This window comes from Podarcis pityusensis (assembly GCF_964106645.2).
Source record: "Podarcis pityusensis genome assembly, chromosome: 8".
Lineage (NCBI taxonomy): Eukaryota > Metazoa > Chordata > Lepidosauria > Squamata > Lacertidae > Podarcis > Podarcis pityusensis.
In genome coordinates, this window is record NC_138033.1 from 2,675,543 (window position 1) to 2,680,724 (window position 5,182).

At 46.6% G+C, this 5,182-nt stretch overlaps 1 long non-coding RNA gene across 1 annotated transcript; it reads left to right on the forward strand.

The window, feature by feature from the left end:
• Window positions 1-452: 452 nt before the first annotated feature.
• On the forward strand, window positions 453-3,294 carry LOC308482626. The gene is made up of 2 exons (XR_013989362.1): window positions 453-751; window positions 2,558-3,294. It is a non-coding gene; the product is annotated as an uncharacterized lncRNA (long non-coding RNA).
• The last annotated feature ends 1,888 nt before the right edge of the window (window positions 3,295-5,182 follow it).

The window sequence follows — 5,182 nt, forward strand, 5'->3', positions numbered from 1 at the left end:
TACATGACTAAGCCATTTCTCACCTTCTCACCCCTTGCCTTTTCCTGTAAGACCTATTACAGTCGTTAAGAGTCGTCAGCAGGCTCATCTCAGCTATCTGCCAATCACCCATTCCCACCACCCTTCTGAGTAATACCCCTCCCCACCTTCTCACTATATAGAAGGATCTGGCAACTTCTGTTTCAGTGTATCTGAAGAAGTGTGCTTGCACACGAAAGCTCATACCAAGAACTAACTTAGTTGGTCTTAAAGGTGCTACTGGAAGGATTTTTTTTATTTTGACTATGGCAGACCAACACGGCTACCTATCTGTAACTGTTTCCTCTGCAGTAAGGGAGGCAAATGGGGAAACCTCCCCATTGCCTTTTTTCTTGCAAATCCTGTCTTAAGGGTGTATCTGTATATGAATAGGGTGAGCCTGTGACCTGGATTCAGGAACTGAGTACTTACCATCACAAAAGAATGGCCAGGCTGCCCAGGTAATGCAATCAGTGGCCATTATCAGGTATCCTGGCAAAGCAGGATTTCTGCTGTAGGCAGCCTCCTTCTGTGATGTATGTATGATGTATGGAGGGATGGTCTGTGGTTTAACCCACAGCGCCATCAAGGTTCAAATCCCAGCACTTGGCCATGAAGCTCACTGGGTGAGCTTGGACACCAGACCTGCCCTCTACCTTGCAGGATTGGTGCGGGGATTAAACGAGGATCAGGGAGAACGATGTTCATCACCTTGAGCTCCTCAGAGAAAAAGGTGGGATGGAAACGCAGCGAATAAGTACAGTCATACCTCATGTAATGTCTGCTTCATGTTACGTTCCTTCAGGTTACGTCCCGCGGCGACCCAGAAGTACCGGAAAGGGTTACTTCCGGGTTTCACTGCTTGCACATGCCCAGACGCGCAAAATGACGTCACGCGCATGTGCAGAAGTGGCAAATCGCAACCCGTGCATGCGCAGACGCGCTGCTGCGGGTTGCGCTCTTCTCATGTTGTGAACGGGCCTACAGGAAGGATCCTGTTCACAACCAGAGGTACCACTGTAATAAAATAATCTGCGCCCCTGTCTTTTGGCCAAAACACATGAGGTGGGGGTTATTATTGCTTATCTGCCAGGCACTGAAAAACATTTCTACGGCTTGAAACTCTTTGACATCAAACTGTCGTTTTAAACTCTGCTTGCTGCGTTTATTGTGAATGTCATTTTCTTTTCTTCTGGAAAAACACATTGAAGTCATTCCTTTTTAAAAAAATAAAAATAAAAGGGGCCTGTCTATCTAGAAAGGCTTTTAACACACCCGGGGTCCAAGCTGGCTGGGAGCCAGAATCCTGGCGACGTTTCTGCTGGACCAGAATCAAACCTGGAGAGTCATACGGACAGATGCGTACAAACACACACCCACCCAAATCCAGGGTTTTTTTGCAGTGTGAAATTTCTAACTCCCGAAGCTTGCTGCTCCCATCCTGTATCAACAGGGCAGATCCTGTTGTTGTTCTTGTTTAGTTGTGTCCGCCTCTTCGTGCCCCCCTGGACCAGAGCACGCCAGGCACTTCTGTCTTCCACTGCCTTCCACAGTTTGGTCAAACTCATGCTGGTAGCTTCGAGAACACTGTCCCACCATCTCGTCCTCCGTTGTCCCCTTCTCCTTGTGCCCTCCATCTTTCCCAACATCAGGGTCTTTTCCAGGGAGTCTTCTCTTCTCATGAGGTGGCCAAAGTCTTGGAGCCTCAGCTTCAGGATCTGTTCTTCCAGGGAGCACTCAGGGCTGATTTCCTTCAGAATGGAGAGGTTTGATCTTCTTGCAGTCCATGGGACTCTCAAGAGTCTCCTCCAGCACCATAATTCAAAAGCATCAATTCTTCGGCGATCAGCCTTCTTTATGGTCCAGCTCTCACTTCCATACATCACTACTGGGAAAACCATAGCTTTGACTATACAGGCCTTTGTTGGTAAGGTGATGTCTCTGCTTTTTAAGATGCTGTCTAGATTTGTCATTGCTTTTCTCTCAAGAAGCAGGCGTCTTTTAATTTCGTGAATGCTGTCACCATCTGCAGTGATCATGGAGCCCAAGAAAGTAAAATCTCTCACTGCCTCCATTTCTTCCCCTTCTATTTGCCAGGAGGTGATGGGACCAGTGACCAGGATCTTTGTTTTTTTGATGTTGAGCTTCAGACCATATTTTGCGCTCTCCTCGTTCACCCTCATTAAAAGGTTCTTTAATTCCTCCTCACTTTCTGCCATCCTGTAGGGCTTAGTTGTGATTCCTGAGTTGCAGGAGTGGGTTGGAATTGATGACCCACAGGTGCCCCTTTTAACTCTTCAATTCTGTGATTTCATGATCCCACAGAGTGTGATTGGGGGTGGGCGTCTTCCCGCACCCCAAAGTGGCATCCACTTCTATTGGTTTTTTTCCCCCTCTCTCTCTCTCTCCCTCCCACGTCCCAACCTACATTCCCCGGCAGATATTTTTAAGGGGAGAAAAAGAAGACGCCATTGTCTATTAAGCGAGAGGTATTTGTGCTCAAACAATAATTGCTCCCTTGTTATCTCTCTAATTGCAGGCTGTCGGCCTGAGCTGGGCACAAAGCGTCTTCCTCGGGGGCGTCATCCTGCAACGTGCCTCCAAGGAGCCCGTACACACTCCCCCCCTCCCCCGGGACGGATCCGGTGCTGGCATGTGCTGGAAGCGTCTTGGGGCAAGGGTGTGTGTGAAAATGATCTGCCCCAGAATTGATTGTGTTATTATGAGAATTATAAGGTCTAAGATATAAAATAAAGGTTCATAAATGTACCAGGCAAACACATACATAAATATATAAACCACGTGTCTGAAACAGTAGAGGAAAACAGTCCTAAAGCCATTTTGACTCTAACAGTAACCTCAAATATTCCTCTGCAGTTTGGATGGAAATGGGAAAAGCCTCCCCATTGTCTCTGTGCTCACAAATCCTGCCTTAAGGGAACATTTGGGGATGAACAGGGTCAGCCTGTGACCTGGACTCAGGAATTAAGTATTTACCATCACAAAAGAATGGCCAGGCTGCCCAGGTAAAGCAATCAGTGACCATTGTCAGGTATCCTGGCAGGCAGGATTTCTGCTGTAGACTGCCTCCTTCTGTGATGTATTAATGATGTTTTTGGGGGTGGTCTTGAGCTACAGGGTGGGCAATTTCAAGAGTCTATATAAGGGCTTGCACACCATTGTTCAGGGTTCTTCCTCCCGCCTGTGTGTGGTGAGTGAAGACCCTGTTGCAAGAGTTTAATAAAGATCAGGCTTACTAGCTGCTTTGCTTCTCAATATTCTCTGGTTGGCCTCTGTTATTTCCTCCTACCGATAGAGAACCTACATAAGGACCCTATAAGGGCTCTTGTGTCCCCACATAAGGGAAAAGGAGCAGTTTTTTCTTATAACAGATTGCAAATGAGATCATTTTAAGTGGGGAGAATGAGGAGGAGGAGCAGAATCTCGACGGCTGTTGACACCCAGAACCAAGCTTAAGATTGTGCAGCCTTCAGAAAAAGGTCTAGTTTTACTCGATGGGCATTGCAGGCGAAGCATCAAGCAAAGCAGGTTTTTCTATGTCATGGTTCAATTGGGCAGACACCACCTGGAACATCATTCCAGTTCTGTGCACCCCAGTTTTAAATGGAGATGGACAAGGCAGAAGCTGCACAGGATTATCCAGGGTCTGGAAACCAACCTTATGAGGAGCAGTTGAAGGAGCTGGGTATCTTTAGCCCTGGAAAAGAGGAGACCGAGAGGAGATGATGGTCGTCTTCAAATATCTGAAGGGCTGTCACACGGGAGAAGGAGCAAGCTTGCTTTCTGCTGCTCCAGAGGGTGAGACCTGAACCAATGGATTCAAACGGCAAGAAAGAGATAAACAAATATGAGCTCATTGTTGCAGCAACTACCAATTAATGGTGCGGTTATCCTGACTACGCCGAGCTTCCAGAACAGTCTGCCTTTGGTTCTAAACACTGCACATCCTCTCTCCATTACTGGATCTAGACACATCAAAAAAAGTGTTTCAGTTAAACGCATTGTAAATTGAAACAGGGAAAACAGGTAGAGAAAAATGGGACTCCACGGCGCCATCTGGTGGCACAATGATATATCACATTTGTTTTATCGTGTTTTTAATATTCTGGTGGGAGACGCCCAGAGTGGCTGGCGAAAGCTAGCCAGATGGGCGGGGTAGAAATAATAGATGATGATGATGAACCTCCAGTTCTAGGCGCAGTCTATCTAGACTTCTAGGTTTTGGGGGTATTTGGCCACAGTTAGAAGAGGATGCCGGACAAAATGGGCCATTGGCCCGATCGCGCAAGCTCTTCTGCTATTATCTCGTCTTTGGTTACGCTGCCGGGCATTTTGTCCAAATTATATGAAGGGCGCTAGGAAGGTTAAGCCCTGCAAACGTCTATAAAGCAGGGATTTCTTATGGAGTACAATCAGTGCCAACTTCAAATGCCCCTTGCCTCAATTAAAGGCTCACGTTAATAGCTGCTATTAGAAGGACCACAGATTTGGGTAATTGGTTTAATCTGCAGATTAATCCTTTCGAGCTTGCGTTGATTAATCGTTTAGGGCCGATTTTAACGGGGTTCGCATTACGAAGCAAGGTGTTCCTTTTTTTTCTTTTTTGTAAGGAACGAAACCTTAAAAGTGGCTTTCCCCTCCAATAACGGGCAATTTAGCTTATACATTATAAATTATCAGGCTTCCTTCATCATCTCCAGGAAAGAAAAAAAAAGTACCTTGATTGAGGTTTCGGTAATAAGCAAGTTTATTTACATTTAATAGATTAATTAATCAGTTAAAGAGCAGGCGATTAATCAAGGAAAACCTCCTTAATCAGCCGACAGCCCTAATTATGGCAAACATTGTTTCCATAGCGTTTTTTAATTTGCGAAGGGCGTTAAAATCTCAAGGGGAGGCGCCCTTGCTACCCGCTCCGTGGGAGATCCCGCTTCCTTTCCTGGGGGGTGATGAGAGGAGATGATGCGGGAAATGTTTGCATCTCAGGATCTGAGAGGTCCCCCCCCACACACCTCTCTTGTCACACTGAACGCCAGGATTCAAGAGCCAGCGTCTGGGAAAAGGCACAGAAAGAGCATCAGTGCTCATCTCTGTAATATATGCTCAGGCAGGCCTGGGCATCAAGAGCCTCCTTGCTCACTAA